Raw genomic sequence first — 18,934 nt, forward strand, 5'->3', positions numbered from 1 at the left:
ACTCAATAAAGTAACTTTGTGTTTTAGTTAGTGTATAAAATATTAAATTAGTTATTGCAGAATGTTGTAAAACTTATTCGTGTATGTTGGTGTTAGAAAAAATACTGAACGGTATAGTCTAGAAAAGTTTGATAAACTTAGGACTACTGGTAAGTTATAGAAGGCAGTTAACTTAGAATGCTCGATTATTTTTTGGTTATTATCAAGGCAAATAAGTGTAGCTCAAACTAAATAATTATGATTTAGATAAGAATCTATACAAAACATTTTAAAATGTTGCACTTGGTTGTACAAACAAGCAAGAAAAAGCAATTAAACAGCTAGAAGAGAGTAACAGCTTTAGATTGTATCCCCTTTTCGTGTATTTAATGTACACAATAGTCTAGTTTAAAATTTATAGAAAAATCCTTCATCTCTCATCGATTACATTCATGGACATTATCATGAGTGAATTATTAAGAAGTGTAGTAAGGTTTAATTTTTGTTACCACTGATTATTTACTGTTAATCACGTTACCGCAAAAATTTCTTATCAGAATTAAAGAAATATAAAAACAAAATGAGTAGGCTATGTCTTCTTCCAGACTATCCTCTACATCTATACCAAATTTCGTAGAACTCCGTTAAGCCGTTTAGTCTACAAACTCTAACAAACATCCATCCATCCACCCAGATTTTCGCACTTATAATATTACGAGCTTTCGCCCGCGACTCCGTCCGCGTGGAATTAAAAAAATCAAAAGTGAGTACCCTATGTGTTCTTCCAGACTATCCTCTACATCTATGCCAAATTTCATCGAGATCCGTTCAGCCGTTTGGGCTGCAAACACTAACAAACATCCATCCATCTATCCATCCATCCATCTAAACTTTCGCATTTACAATATTAGTAAGATTATAGTATAATCTATAAACAGTATTATTTTCTTTGCAATTAATCAAACAGATTGTCTGTATTTACTAATATTTAAGCGATGGGAATCTTTATAATGTAACGTGTTGTGTTCTGTAGCGGTTTTAAACTTTCGTAGCACTTGTAGCACTCGTAGAACTTTGTATTGTAAGAAGCTCGTAGCTATTAAGTACATAACAAGTGAAGTGTAGCGTTGTTCCGACAGTGATAACTATCGCACGGGTGACCGACTTTGGAATTAATCGACCAAATTAAAGGTATTGCTTCCTTACACTTAAATGACCTACGGGATAATACGGAAAGCTCTAAAGGAGCTTTTATGTTATAAATATGTTTATGTTTATGCCCGTTATTTATCAGAGATTTATTTTTTTTCTTTCTATCTGTTTATCTATTTTTGTACTAGCTTTTGCCCGCGACTCCTTCCCTGTGGAATTAAAAAAAATTAAGAACCCTATGTGTCCAGATTGTCATCTACATCTATGTCAAATTTCATAGACATCTGTTCAGTAATTTTGCCTACAAATTTGACAAACATCCATCCATTTAAATTGTTGAGAAACAGTTCGAAATTACTCAACTTAAATTATGCGAAATCCTTTGACGAAAACTATAATTGAAATTCATACATAATTAATAAAAATATTTTTCTCTTGTTTCAGATTATGAACATTAATATGTAGCTTGTATAATAAAAATGCCCAATAACAAAAAATAAAGCGCAGAAATAAATTATTGGGAATGTAGAAATTATTTAACGGCCAATATGTCGTCAGAAGTGTCATTAGACGATAGAGATAAGCCGAGTCTTATCCGGCGTACTGTGACCCTGGTGACAAGGGCGGCGTGCTCACAGATAGGTCTAGTTACACTGGTGGTTGTATACGTGTTGCTCGGTGCTGTGCTGTTTGAATATTTGGAATCAGGACCCGACGTGCAGAAGAGATCTGCTATACAACGATCTAGGGAAGAATGCTTGAAGGAATTGTGGGCTATCACAGGTTAGTAAACTAGTGTAATATTAGCAGTGACTAGCTGTTTCCCGCGACATCGTCCGCTTCTAATTTAAAATAAGAAAAAAACAGTCTATGTTATTGATAACGTAGCTTTTTAATGGTGAAATAATTGAGAGTGTCGGTGGCTCAGTGGTTTGAACACTTGACTTGTAATCTACAGGTCTTGGGTTCGAATCCCGCCATGTACCAATGTGATGTTCGATTTTTCGAATTTTCATATGTACATAATTTGCCCGACGTTCTTACGGTGAAGGAAAACATCGTGATGCAACCTGCACATATCGGCGAAGAAATTCAAATATATGTGTGAAGTCAACCAACCCGCACTTGGCCAGCGTGGTTGACTATGGCCTGGTCACCCCATATTAGGGTAGGCTCCGAGCCCCTCGGTGGGGACATATAGTGAGCTGGTGATGATGATGATGATGATGATGATGAATTGAAAAAAATAATAATGGTCAATTGAAATAGAGTTATGTTGTAAACATCACGGAATAATATAATACAAGGGGATTTAAAAATTGAAAAGAAAAATACAAAGCTCTTCTGCTTATTCTTTTGAACGCAAAATTGCAGACAAATTCTCTTTTCCGCGACTATAGAATTCGTGACATTTCCGACATATTTTTATGAATTCCCCGGACGTTCTCACACTACAAAGAAAAATTCATCATCGACTCTTTGAAATGGTAACTCAGCGAGTTTGTTTCGTAATACTTTGTAACTAGACGCAATTATGTCACTTCTTTTACTTTTAGTAACTACTTACATATATTATTTTATTAAATATCTAACATACATGAAAACTATATTCATGTAAGAAGAGCAAAATATGGATTATTCCCAACCGTCACCCCTCTCTGTCCCCACGTGGGAACATTCCACTATTACCAGTAAGGTAACAGATGGAACCGTTATGAAAAAATATAAGTTCTAACTGTCCCACGTCGCAAAAGGTGGGACGGATAAAACTTTTTACTCTTATCTGATCCCACGTGGAGACAGAGCAGGGTGACGGTTGTGGAATAATCCCAAAATCTTACTAAGATTATAAATGCGAAAGTTTAGATGGATGGATCGATTGATGGATATTTGTTAAAGTTTGTAACCTAAACTGTAGAACGGATCTCGATAAAATTTACAGATGTACAGAGAGGAAAAACTGGAAGAACGTATAGGCTAATTATTTTTGTTTTTTATTTTAACTCATCGCGCAGTGCCGGGGGAAAACTAGTATATTATAGTTATATAAAGAAGAAACACAATTTAAAAAATCTAAAAATCATATATTACTCAGTGATAACGTAGCCTTTTAATGTTGTAAGAATTGTTGAAATCGGACCAGTAGTTGAGTCATTTAAATATATACAAAAATGTTAATATTTCCTACTTATAAATTTAGTACAGTTAGATCTAAACTTTTAGTCTTGAAATGTTGTCAATTTGCACATTGGCTATTATTCATAGAACCCATTTATAGTCTCAAACGAACGGCGTACTGACAAAAATAAATAGCAAATCTACAGAATTGTATTTTATTTTGATTGCTTGATTTTCGTTGTTTTTGACTTGATACTTGTTTATAATTATCTGAAAATGCTTGTTATTATTGATTGACAATTTCTGCAAACAGAATCGAAAGCAGTTTTCCGAATATAATCTATTATTTTTTTTTTAATTGTCATACCAACTAATCTATTATTTAAAATTTATATCGGTAAATACTTAGTTAATTTACAAAATAATTAATAGAAAGCCCGTAGTTAATTAAGTTAACCGATATAATAAGTTTAATTAAGTTGTAATCATCACGTTAACTTATGACTATAGTAAGTTACGAAGCTGTAGAAATGTATTTAATATTACCCAGAATTATTGGTTACAATTTTTAATATTAGAATTCATCCAATCGTCTTTACACTCGCAGACTTATTTCTGTAAAGTAGACAATGTTTTCTAGCACAAAAAACTAATAATGTAATAAAATATTAAACGAGATTTTTAATGTACTTTCGAGCTGTACTTGAAAGTAATTTTTATTATGAACCGACCAACTGTTACGTCTGCGAGTTGGTGAGTAAAATGTTTTATTATAAAATCTATTTGTGACCAGCACTAGTAGATAATGTTACATTTTTAATAGGACCATAAATGTGAAATACAATTTAATACATATAGTTATTTTAAGATTTGTGATTTTGGTGATTAAATGAAGAAATTAATTTAATTTAAAATCAAACTGGTAACCTGAACTCAAGTTTATCTTTTAATCTCAGAATTAAAATTACCTGAAATTTTTCAGACAAATGTAAAATAAATCAGATTTGTTACTAAACATTTATTTTTTAAAGTTATTATTAATTCGTATTATTAATCTTATTTTAGTTCTTACTAATATCATAAATGCGAAAGTTTACGTGGATGGATATTTGTTAGAGTTTGTAGCCTAAACTGCTGAACGGATCTGGATGAAATTTAGCACAGATGTAGAGAATAGACTGGAAGACTACATAGGCTACTTAGTTTTTTTTTAATTCTACACGGACGGAATCGCGGGCGAAAGGTAGTTACTTATAAACAATATAAGTCAGACTAAGCTAAGATAAGCCAGACGTATTGACAATAAAACGGAAATTCCATAGACAGTCTATGGTTCAGTTTAGTCTGTGCGGTGGCTTGCGTACAAGATTCACACATGCACCTTTGTTTGTACATCGTTTGTTCCAACTCAAGGCGTGCGGAACCGTCTGCCAGTGCATGTATAATTCAAAATTCAAAGGCACAGCTTCCGTCTGCTCTGTCTATATCGTGTATTCTCTTTATGTCTACGTTTAAATGTGACATTGTGTAATGTGGCTCTACCATCTATAGTTAAACTAGAATATCTGGCCCGACGAAAAGCGCTGCTATCGTCGTTAGTTTTGTCAGATAATATTTAAAGAAAACGTGAAAAAAATGTAATATGACAGTTACAGTACGAAAAGCATCTTGATATACATTTTTGATATTGACAGGAGGGTGCTAGTGGACTGAATTTAGTTGAACTTATGCGGGTCAAATAACGATGTTCGTCTATAACAATGTGCTATCGAACGGGTTATTAATCGGTTCTCATTATTAGTGACAAGGAAAATTAGTTTTCGTAAGAATTGTTTTACAATCATGACAAAATGCAGTAAAAAAGTAGTCTATGAAGAATTTGACCAAATTATTACAATAAAATTACTTAAAGAGTTTACTCTTCCTGCGGTCTTGGCCGTAAACTAATTAAAAAAATTAAAAAAAAGTATTTTGAATTCAAACGCCATGGTAATACAACTTTAAAAAATTAAAAGTAAAACTATAACAGACTAACCCTTTCGTCAGCATCTAGAGGACATGCAATATTTTAGAAATGAGTTTCTTGGTGGCATATTTTTTTAAATTCCCAAGCGTCTTGCTCATCTTGCACAAAGGAAATTCATCATCCGGTCTGCGGAGAATAAAATGAAGTTAACAAAGTTTTTTTAGGAGTCTTTCAGTCGCAATGAGATACATCACGGAAAATAGCTTTCTCTCAGACAATTCTATTCACAATCCGATAAAATAGACGGCAAAGAGATGTTGAAAAGTCTCGAGAAATAGAATTTCTTAAAAGCTTGATTTAAGTATGATTACATTTCCCTTTTTTGTGGTTTATTTTTTAAGACTAACGATTTTAGAAACGTTGACGCGACCAATCTTACTAACATTATAAATGCTACAGTTTGTATGGACGTTTCTTACTACATATCTGCAGAACTGCTCAATGGATATCGCTGAAATTTGGCATACATAATATGTTCTGTACGGACACATCGAGTAGTAATTAAATTTTATAATTCCACGCGGACGGAGTCGCAGGCGATAACTATTGTTTTATGGCTTTTGTCTCTTTATTTTATTTATGTCTATAAATATTAACGATTTTAATTGTGATAGTAAGATGTTATTTTTTTTTATTTTTTTAAAGTTTAAATACTTTACTTTTTTGTATTGGTGATTTCTTTTTAAATTACCTTTACACATATCTTTATACTCGATGTTGAAATTTTTAATGTTTCTTATTATAATAAATCTTTCGTGCTTCAAATAAAAGTAGCGTTAAAATGTTTTAATGAAAAATATGCTAAACTTAGAGGTCCAAGTTTTAATTAAATTAATTTAAAGCTGAAGTGACTATAACTTTAAAAAGTTACTGAGATCTTGTATTTTACTTTTAATACAAATTAAAATTATAGAACGCTTTTTGGCATATTTTAAAATACTTATAAACATATCTCTTCCACATTTTCATTGAGGGCCTCCCTTAGTTACCACTAACCGATTGGAATGTATTACTTAGGTAGGGTTCTATGGCTCTCTCAATCGGTCTTAAAAAGAAATATGTTTTTTAAATACATTACCAATTAAACACTAAATTACATTACCAATTAAACCTTTATAACGTCAAAGTAAACATTACTTTGAGGTTATTAAACAACGCGCTATCATGTAAAAAGGGGAAAATGTAAAACACATAACCATTATGCGAATTAAGTTGTATTATATTAGCTTCATTTTAACCATACTATATATTTAATTTAAGCGATTGTTATACCGGTTACTGGTCTGTAGAGGGTCGAGAAGGTTTCACAAATGTTCACTAAATGTCCACAAATCGAATAAAGAGGTCGCTAGTGGCCATTCCGAATTAATTCGCTTTCACTCTCGATGAGAAATGTCTTCCAAAGTTATTATTAATCGGTTATCGGACAGTTTCGTATTTGTTATTAATAACGGAGTATCACAGATATCTTAGTGTCTGTTTCCACTTAGCCGGTAGTTGTACGCGCGCGCGACTTGTTTTGTACAGCAGTGTCGTGCTACTAACAACTTGGTGGAATTGCGATCAAAAGATAAATTGTTTAAGATCAAAAAGCATCAATCAACTAACTCAGAGAAACATAATGTAAATACATATTTGGCATATTTTGTGTTTTAACTACTCAAACAATTAGGCTTCTTTTTGTTTGATTCGACAATGAACATCACCAACATATTCCATCGTCAGCGGTCCTCTGCTTTCTGCATCTATTTTCAGAGTTACCATTCCACTACCGACATCGCTAATCGAAAGTCTCTTTCTCTAGAGCTTGACTAAAACTATCACTGCAAATTTACATACTTATACAATTAAAGCGTGTACACAGTTGTGCGTGTACATACGATAAAATTGTGCGATAGTTTAGTCAAAGGACTAAACAGTGGTGCGATAGTTTAGTCCTTTGACTAAACTATCGCACAACTGTTTCGTCTTGCTTTGATTACTATGAGCTTATATGGTGGTGCGCATACTACTCGATTTATAGTCGTGCAACTAAACAGTTGAATTGACAATCGCTCAACAGTTGTGCTATAGTTTAGTCAAAGGTGTGCGCCCGCTCTACTTTATTTTGCTTAATAAAATATTTTGGACATTGTATTTGGTTATTATATTCAGCGTCCGAGCCGTAAGATCAATAACATTGTTGTTACTACGGTTACGAGCGTCGTAAAATACCGCGCCTGTAAAAGATACTCCGAGGAATTTGCATAAACTATTTTACTGCTTTTGTAAAGTAAAATTTCGTTCCCTGTGGTAATATTTTGAAATAACTTTATGGTTTGCAACTGCTGGCTTTTTCTATTTTTCAAACCGTCGTTATGTGCACTGGAAGCCATATTTTTTTAATAGAGAACGCAACGATAAATGTAATGAACTTCCATTACGTAAAATAAAACTTTTCTCGAACTATATTTGCAAGTGTATGCCGATTTGTGATACATACAATATTAATTGTGTGTGCTATAAATAAAAAAAATAATTAATTTAGAGTTTATCCCATTGAGCCGATTGGCCCACTTGTCGATCAACCAAATGGTCCAATCAGCCCAACGGTAAACATCCCGGAATCATTAAAAAGAAATAAAAAAGCGAACTAAAGCGTCTGCTGTGAGAAGACGTAATAGGAAATGTTAATTTATATACAAAATAAATATGATTCAATGTTTATCTCGAGTTGAATCTGTTACAATAATTTGTGGTTACCCAAAACACATGTGTAGGTCATATAAACTTAGCAAAGTGTTGAATTAAGGTCGGTTTAATCGTTTAATAAACAAATTGTGTGCGAACTCTGCTCACGACTTTGTAAATTAGGCAAAGTTATTATATTCACGGCCGCTATTTATGTATTTTTCGCGTGTATGTCTGTCATAATGTCCACATGAACCGCGCGAGTGAACGAGTTTCCTTTCATAATTTGTTAATTTTATCGGACCATGGTAAAGAAAAGGAGCGTTTCCTGTTGGACCGTTTGGCTGACCGATCAATCGGCCGATGGCATTTTTTACCATTGGGCCGTGGGCCATCAACATGTATCACAATCATAACAACATAACATAACCTTAAAGGGGTATCAACTCAATTAGAGTAGAGTATAAACCAACTTGAGCTCTATTACATCGATGATAGGGTTTGAACTTGATTATGTGATGGTTGTTAACGAATCGTGATATAAATTTTAATAATCAAAGAAAGATAATCCAAGCACACATCCATACATACATTATATACCGTGACTTTCAAAGAAATAAGATGCAAAGCTTCTTTGACGTCGCGGTTCCAGATTGTTCTTGTAAGACCAAGCGCTGCTGAACAGTTCTCTATTTAAAAATTCGCTTTGTATTACCTTAGGGAGATGATGTACTTCAGAACTTTCTACCTATCAACTACCGCTACTTATGTTACTCTATCGAATCATGTAAGATGTTTTTATTATACTCTTTACAATAAAAACGTTATTAAAATGAAGTATAAAATTTACTATGACATTATTCAAACTTTAAGGTTAGAGTGGTATGGACATGTTATGCGACGAGACGATGGGGACATAAATCAGAAAAAATTAAGAATGAATGTTGATGGCTACAAAGGAAGAGGAAGACCGAAGAAAGTACGGATGGATTATGTGAAAGTGGATATGCTTAAGAAAGGAGTGGATTCAGATATGACAGCTGATAGAGATGTATGGAAGAGCAGCATATACTGTGTCGACCCTCCATAAGGGATAACGGCATGTTGATGATGATTCTTCAAACTTTGGATAAACAATAAAATTCGTCTATAACATTGTTCTGGCAATCAGTCAATAAACTATACAGTATAGTTAGTGCTTTTTCATATTAATTTGTGGGCGAGCGTTCAATGCGAACATTCAAGAAATTTCGCAACTGTAACCGCGTGCAAAATAAACAAGCATTTAGAAGATAAGGCAGTCATTCTGTCGTTTAGTGGGAATCTACAATTTCGTTGGAAAACATCAAAAATATATTTTAAATAAGTAGTCACTTGATAGCTTGCATAGTTCATAAAGCGTACCTATGGAATTATAATTTATTCTTACATTGCGTGCCTGACAATCATAAATTGATCTTATTTGTGGGCTAATGGCAAAGAACAAATGGTAAAGAGTATGCGATAAATTTACGTGGACATTTTATTTTTCATATTTTAACTGTAGTTCCATTCAAATGACGATAAAGCGTTTTTCTTTTAATGCATAGCATTTCATGGAAATAATAAATCCTTAGATTATAATGTAACTTAATAGGAATACTAGCGGTATTATTTTTGATTTAATTTTACTGCATGTTTTGTAATTGCATAAGAGATATATCAGATTAACAGTTGTGGAGCCCGCTTTAACATCTTCGCACCAATGGGTCCGCTCACCCGGTGTAATATCACGACCAAACAGAAGACAGCCGTGAAGTGGAAGCAATTACGCGCTTCGTCTGATGAGTGTGGTGGCGGAGACCCAACTTTAGTCCTTTTCCTTCCCACCATTTTCTTACACGAAAACGATAGGTTGAGAACGTGGATTTGATGGTGTAGGAGACGAATTTAAAGGGGAATGTTCTTTTTATGCGTGTCTCCTCCTCTGTCGATTAAGGGTAGGCATCTGCAATCGCTTCGGGCAGCAATCGCTTCACTTTCTCGGCGAATTCAGGTAGCCGCTCTCGTGTTTGCCACCCTATAATATTAAAAAAACGTATTTAAATGGGGTAGCTACCTTAATAAGATCTTATTTGTAGTAGTTTTTTATGTATTTACCTTTTTGGAATTAGTAGAATGGAGGCAACTGACCGTCTCTAACCTCCTCCTCGCGACGCCTATACAGTCAGTCAGGTTTTTTAGTTATTTAAGTTATAAGTGTTTTTGTACAAGTAATTTTGTAGTGGTTACCTATAGTAAACTGCAACATACCACTGGTATAGGTTGACAGGGTTTTGTCCAATTAAGTATGCAAATCCGATGAGAGTTGGCAACTGTACAATCAAAAGCAAAGTTTAAATTAATTGAATATCGGGTATTGAAGTGAAAACAATCAGTTTGTAAAGTTATTAATCACCGGCCACCTGCCGGCGATGACCGCAGTTTGCTCGTTATACGGTACTTCGAAAACTATAATGTTTATTGCATTGCGTATCACGTTTTCATTGCCGAAACATTTGTAGCTAGGGAGAGATAGGACCAAATGTGGTAGTGGCGCGAAAAGTACAAATACTTAATACATAAATATAGCTTCGCAACAAATGACAACATGTTACGTATAATGTGTATAACAATCAAAATTGAATACAGTTTAAAAAAAGTGCATTGACAATGATATTTTTTTAATTTTCATTAAAAATGCTGACAAATGACATTTGATAGTTACGCGCTTATTTTGGGTGACACTTTTATTGTTCTACGAGTATATTTGTATTTTGTATTTCAGAAATTATTAATAATCCTTTTATTTATAAAGTATCAATTTTTTATATGACAATTACTTATCGTTTTTCTTATTAAGTACGTAATAAATCACTAAGATTCATATTGAGGTTGAATTTAAATATAACATTTGGTTTTTAAAAGCATAATGTTATTAGAAATGTGAATTTTAAACTCAAATACGCATAGAAGCATAATTTCGCACACACATACTTGTAACTGAATTCCAGCAAAAACACAAGCATTGTAGACAATAACTGCGGTATATTCTGTAAGGCATGTACTGTTTGATTGTAAATTTCAGCTACGTTAGACAAAGCGCTCACAGCGCCCTCTGTCGTATATTAGTTACGTTAATGTAACATTTGATGCTTGTAAAGTGCTATTGTGTGTTCTACGTAGATTTAAATTCTTGGTCCTTTGATTTATTGTATTTTAGAAATCAACAAGTTTAATGTCTTGTTAGGAATAACAATTTCTAACTAAGTTACAACAGAAAGTTATGATTAAAAATACGACATAAATACTGCATGGTTGTGCAAGTTTTACATTATACCAGCTTTTGCCCACGACTCTGTCCGCCTGGAATTAAAATAAAAACAAAAGTAAGTCTGTTCTTCTAGGCTATCCTCTACATCTATGCCAAATTTCATCGAAATCCGTTCAGCCGTTTAGGCTACAAACTGTAAAGAACATCCATCTATCCATCTAAACTTTCACATATATAATACTAGCTTTCGCCCGCGACTCCGTCCGCGTGGTATTGGAAAAAACAAAAGTGAATAGCCTATGTGTTCTTCCAGATTATATTCTACATCTATGCCAAATTTAATCGAAATCCGTTAAGCCGTTTAGGCTACAAACTCAAACAAACATCCATCCATCATTCCAATTTGGCAGAATAATATACTAAATGTTAATACATTATGTAAAGTTTATAAATAAAGAATAGAAAAACTATGAGCATTCTTTCGGAAAAATCGTAGGATGAAGGCTCAGTATTTCCGGTCAATGACCGATCAGAGATTATCATGCAAATGTGATTTAGGTTAGGATTTAGGATAGACATGTGTCAATTAACCAATCTGCATAAAGTAAACACAAGAGATTGATAGAGATTCATATTACGGATTAAAGCATTATAGCTGAAGTTAGAATATAAACACAATTATGGTTATCTACGCTTAATTTTGTTCTCAATAAGAGCGTGCGCATATAAATATATATCGCACAACTTTTAGATTGTTGATCGTCGATTGTTTCACAGTAATTTATATTGTTTAGTTGCATAAGTAAAAATCGAGAAGTGTTCGCACCATATAAGCTCGTAGGAATCAAAGCGAGACTTTTCTTTTTTTATAACATATGGTGGCAAACGAGCAAGCGGCCACCTGAATCCGCCAAAATAGCGAAGCGACCGCAGCCCATAGACATCCGCAATTGCAGATGCGTTGCCTACCCCTATCCAAAGGAGGAGGAGACGCACATAAAGAGGATACTTCCCCTTCCTAGGCATCTCCTCACCATCAAATCCACTTCCTCTTTCCATCCTCTCCGTATAAGAAAGGGATGGCAAAGGGTAAGGGACTTAAATTAGGCCTCCGGCACCACACTCATCAGACGAAACACGGAATTGCTTCCATTTCACGCCTGTCTTCTGTGTGGTCGTGGTATTACACCGGGCGTGCCGGCCCATTCGTGCTAAGATGTTAAAGCGGGCACTACCACTGTTAAACCAACCAACTTACCAACTAAACAGTTGTTCGATAGTTTAGTTTCAGTCATGAGCACGCTATAAGAGATAATAATATTTCATAATCTATTAATTCATTATATTTTACTCATATGAAAATCCCGTGACACAGTGTAAGGGTAGAAAAAACTTGAGAACTATTTAATATCGAATAAATTCCATCCCTTGAGTAATGTAGTCCAACTTAAAAGATAGGTTATATACCGTTACTGTAAATAATAGTTAACTCAAATGGCACAAAAGTGGGAGGATTGGAATCGAAAAGTACTTGGTACTTATCGATTCCAATCCTCCCACTTTAAAAGGCGATATTGTAGATTAGAGTTATCCGTGCGAAGTCAGAGTATCTTGCTAGTATGTATTAGTATTCTGTATACATTTAATTTTATTTAATTCACTATGTAGATAATTTATTGTAAAGCTTCACTTACTATATTGCGGAATCATATGGAACTAGTGAAGTTGCGCACATTGCCATAAAGAAGGCGATTGAAACGCTTAAGCCGGGATTTTTTAAATTCTTCAATTCTTGAGAATTATAGCACACGTTTTTAAGTTATTATCCCTTTTTAAAAAAATACAAATTCGTTTTATTTCTCCGATTTTCTTGTATGATGCAATAAAATTGAAAAAAACGGATAAGATTCGGATTACCCAAGCGTCGAAGTTCTTTGAGCATTCGAGTCGGCTTACAGCCTGTTTCGACCCGTTTTATTTCGTTTTATTGTGTTATTTGCTTATTTTTATAGGGCTTATATTACATATTGTCGCCGACTGGAGGAAATTTCGTAGTTCAATATCAAATTCTTTGTTGTTTAGAATACGGTACAGGTAAATAATATGCTGAATGTTGGATGGTTTCTTGTTTGGAAAATTGTTTGTGTCGCCTCTTTTTCTTGAAAATGTAAGTACGAAAGGTAAAAAAAAAACATTGGTTGTTGCGATGCCAACTGTCTTTTTTCAATCTGATAGTAATAATATTATTAATGCGAAAGTTTAGATAGATTGATAGAATTTTTGTTAAAGTTTGTTAGGCAAACGGCTAAACGGATCTCGATAAAATTTGGCATAGATGTAGAGGATAGTCTAGAAGAACACATACTTGCATTTGCTTTTTTAGTTCCGCGCGGACGTAGTCGCAGGCGAAAGCTAGTAAAAAATCTATAACTACTGGAAGTAAAAATTGTAATTAAAAATAAAATTTTAATAGTTTACAGATAGATAATGCAAAAATATATCAGTAACATAATTTATGTCCCTTTCCGAATAAGAATTGAATAAAATAATTATCTTCAATAAATAAAATAAGTCTTGATTACAAATAAGTATAATAAGGAAATTTATTCAAAACACGAATTTATAAAAAGGGAAATGTGCGTGACCACAACAAAGACTTTCAAGTGTCCTTTACAAAAATATAATTTTACCGGAAAACTTCAAGCGACAATAAAAAAAACCGTTTTAGATATCAAATTATAGAACTTTTAGTGAAACGTGCGTTTTTTGTATCTAAAATTTTATATGTCGATATTATGTAACTACCTTAAACCACTTGAATCATCGAATTCGAAAAGTTTGTTGCAATTTTAACAAAGTTGTTACGCTTTTCTCTTTGAAAAAGACAGAGCAAATAACATGTTTCCGTACAGATGTTTTACCAATAAACGATTGTTTTAAAACTAGCTTTCGCCCAGGACTCCGTCAGTGTGGTATTAAAAAAACAATAGTGAGTAGCCTATGTGTTCTTCCAGACTATCATCTACATCTCTACCAATTTTCTTCGAAACTCGTTAAGCCGCTTAGGCTACAAACTCTAACAAACATCCATCTAAACTTTCGCAATTATATCAGTACGAGCTGTTGCCCGCGACTTCGTCCGCGTGGTATTAGAAAACATACGAACTATATAAATAACAAAAAGCTACGTATCCCTCGGGAACCAGACACCTCGGGGCTGAAGCTTATCCCATGTATACTCCAGACTTTGTTTTACATCTGTGCCAAATTTCAATAAGATATGTTGAACCGTTGCAGAATGATCGAATAAACATTAAAAAACTAAATTAATGAATCCCACGGGAACCGTAACTTAACCCGGGATAAAAAACCTATGTGTTCTTCCAGACTATGCTCTAAACTTGTGCCAAATTTCATGGAGATCCGTGCAGCCGTTTGGGCTACAAACGCTAACAAAAATCCATCCATCCAGCCATCTATCTAAACTTTCGCATTTATAATATTAGTAAGATGATTAGGTCCATAGACATAAAAACATTACGTATTTATAAAGAACAGAATTCTTAGCGCATTAAAATTTCACAAAATAAACGTAGAGAAATCTATTGATTGCTTTCGAAGTGCCGCATTTAAAATCCAATCCAACGTTCTTTGGTTTATTCTATTTTAACTTTTCTTTTATACCTAACTACTGTTTTAGGAACTTCATTAATCATTGTTTTGATGAGATAAAACTAGTTTAACGCGAGAAACGGCTAGTATATAATCATCTTTACCGTCACCGTCACCGTCACCCTCACCATCACCATCATCATCATCATAATCACCACCACCACCACCACCACCATCATCATCATCATCATCATCATCACCATCATCACCATCACCATCATTATTATATTCAGCACCATGACCACAGATCTGTCTATTAAAATAGGTGTTTATAATTATTGAAATTTTCGATAAGTAATAATTGCTAGATATCTATACTAATGTTATAAAAATGAAAGTTTTGTATTTTTGTATGTATTGAAATAACTCAAAAACTGACGATTTCAAATATTATTTCACTATTAAAAAGCTACATTAACAGTAAGTAACATAGGCTGCGTCTTTTCAATTTTTTTCTTAATTTTAACCAGATGAAGTCGCGAGCAACAGCTAGTTTTAATATGTTTTGTCTTTGATATGTGACGTACAAATTTCGGGCGAAATGCTTTTTGTATGCACTCGTAACTAAAAGTTAATAAATTGCAGTTGGTTAACTACAGAATTAAATACGAAATGTTGAAATAAAAGTATGGACACTATTTGTCTCTTTGTATTTTTATTATATTTATTTGTTTTTAGGTCGAAATAACTAATGACTAGAAAATTGTTGCAGTTGTTATCTTGGATTCAATCAAGAATCAAGAACACAAAAAATTTCTTCTTTACATTTTATTATGTTGGTAATGATTTGTAATAAAATATTATTCAGTAACTCATCTAAAATATAAATTTAGTTTATCGACTCAATGATGACTCTCAATACCGTAATAATGCATATTCAATTCCAATTTCCCTGAAGGTAATCTCATTTTTTAATACAGCTGTCAAACGCACCAGGTGAATCTTGTCAGTTCATATCTCTTTAAGGTAATTTATGGATCACTTTTGTCATATTTATTCAAATATAGGGAAGGCTTACGTTCAGCAGTTCAACTTCAAGCTGACAATGATGATGATGATGATGATGATGATGAAAATGATGATGATGATGATGATGATGATGAAAATGATAATGATGATGATGATGATGATGATGATGATGATGATGATGATGATGATGATGATGAAATAATAAATTTGTGTGAACAAAATTCATACAGTACTAAGTTATTATTTCTATATTGATATTCTTGCTAATCCATACTATTATAATAAAGCGTAAACACACATTTGTTTGTTGTCTAAGATGTCAGCAATCACAGTATGTTTTTGAATAGTTCTTTTTTTAATAAAAAGCCCTACAATTACGTCACGCTTAAGGCTTTTTATTTTCAGGACATTAAATTTAGGGGGTTAATATTTTGGATAAAAATCCTAATGTGGCAATGAGACCATAAGTTGCTGCCAACATCAAGAAAACAAGGTTGCTAAGGTCATGTCATGTCATTTTGACATTTGCTATTGATAATTTAACAAATGTAAACAATAAAATAAAACATAATATCATGCCGATGAAGCCGCACGGGAACAGCTAGTTAACTATAAATATGAAAGTTTAGATAGAAAAATGAATGGATGGATGGACAGAAGAAGGGCTGGGTTGTTACTATGTATCTCCAAATAACTCAACAGATCTCACTAAAATTTGACAAATAGGATACACGCAGATAGAGTCCCGGGCAACAACTCGTTGTAAATAAATACATTTTCTGACTTTTAATATCATTAAAGGTTTTCTTGTTCCCGTATCTTTCGCTATTGTTTTTTTGTCGTTTCCGACCTGGTTGAAAAGAAACAAAAGAAATCGTAATTATTTTTTTTAATCGGTTCGGAGAAAAATTTAAAAATAGAACACATTTAACGTTGGCATTTTATTTTACTGTGACGTTGTTTGGCTTTTAAATAAAACGAAATATGAGTAGCGTCAAGTGCGGTTGCTTTTATGTGCTTAATGCTACTTGAAAGCTTAGGTTGAGCTTAAGGAATTAAGGTACGCATCATTACTGTATAAAAATTCTTTCACCGCACCTTGGATTTAAGTAACCTCTGGAAGTCGTCCATTTAAACTCTTCACGTTAGTTTAGCTTAAAAACAATGGATAATTAGTTGTTGTAGCAGTTTTACAATTTGAATACTTACTACATAAAACCTAGTTATTCATTTTAAAAGTGTCTCATAGTTTTCTAGTATTTTCTAGTACTTTCTGGAATTGTTAAACAAAATGGCATAGAAAAAATCTATAAATTTTTCAACCGATAGCGGCACTTAAAACTACTCTTTGCTTTCAACATTCTTTTCTATATTTCTTCATTAAAGCGTCGACTTTTATATTTGAAGTGGTCTTTTATTGGCCGTTCTTTGCGGACGTAACTAAATAAAACTAAAAGATTTTAATTTAATTGGTGAATTTAGCATGTTCCAGTAATTTATTCAGTTATGAGACTTTTATCAAAATTTATAAAACTATCATAACATAGTGTAGAAACTATCGAAAAATTACGTCAAGTTGTCAAAGATTAGTTAACAATTTTCGGAAAATCACCTAAAGATTTAGTGTGATTGTAAGCTGACGAGGTTCACAGTTGTACGGTGACACGAAGATTTGAGCAACACAGTTATAAAAATTTGGATAACCATTTTGGTCTTATTGAGGTCATAAAACGTGAGCCGTAGGCCTATTGTCAGGTAAAATAACGTTTAACGAGGCACGTAGTTTATTCATTGATGTGCGCGGAATCTATTCACTTGAGTTATTAATGGCGACTTTGTCTGGAGGCTACGACCGCGAAACTTCATAGAAATCATAAATGGCGAGCGTTTCATGGCTGGCTTGCCAACTTTAGTAGACTATGCTTCAATAGGTTAGGTCAATGCGGCTTTCGATGCTGAAGGAAAAAACATTGTCTTAAAAAATTGCTATGGATATTGTCTATTTTCATTTTGGAAATTGTATTTGTGTCTAACAAATTCTATTCTATTTATCTATACTATTATAATAAAGCGTAAACACACACTTCTTTGTTGCCTAAGATAGCAGCAATCACCGCATATTTTTGAATAATTATTTTTAAATAAAAAGTCCTACACTTACGTCACGCTTTAGGCTATATATTACGCCATTAAACTTAGGGGGTAAATAAATTGTAAAAAATACTTCATGTAGGAAAGGGACCATAAACTACAAGCTGCCAATATAACGGAAGCAAAGTTGTTAAGGTAGCGTTAATTTTGGCATTAGCAATTGAGAATTTGACAAATGTAAACAACAAAATAAAGTTTTTATGATTTCATGCGGTTAATGTCGCACGGGGACAGCTAGCAATAATAAATTTTTATTTTTCTAAAAATAAGTTGATCACTATCAACTAATTTCATTCCTGATTGAAGATTTCCAATGCTTGAAAATTCTATTGGAATACTATGTCTTCAAATCTTGCCATTTATAAAGACTTGAATAGGGGTGAGAGGACAAATGGGGCTTCATTGTGAAGACGATTCCTGCAAGTTATCAAATAAATCGCTCAAGATTGCGGCTAATCTTGTTCAAATTATCATTGATTCTTTTCCTATTCGTTTCTATTACTTTAGTGATAGGAAATATTTTAACCAATCTAAGAGCCTCGTCTACTGACTTTTATTTGCCAAAGTTTCATCGAATCAGGCTGTCAAGTCTAAATTAAGATCGGTCAATACGTACCTCCATAAATATTCATATTTATCAAGTACCCAAATAAACTACGAGTATAGGCTATTTAAAAGTTTGTACCATGAACTAATCATGATATACGTGTATATTAACGGTTGAAGTTAATATCTACTTCGAAAATTATTTTATTTAAATGGACTAGAAAATTATTTCATCCATACTATTTTCGCCATCTTTAAATTAGTTAAAACTGATTCAAATGGATATAAAATGTTCATCAAAATCGGATACGACGGTAAATAACCGACAGTACGGTTTGGTATCGTATTTCGATTTTAGT

This window comes from Papilio polytes, unplaced genomic scaffold (genome assembly GCF_000836215.1).
Source record: "Papilio polytes unplaced genomic scaffold, Ppol_1.0 DF821956.1, whole genome shotgun sequence".
Taxonomy (NCBI): Eukaryota; Metazoa; Arthropoda; class Insecta; order Lepidoptera; family Papilionidae; genus Papilio; species Papilio polytes.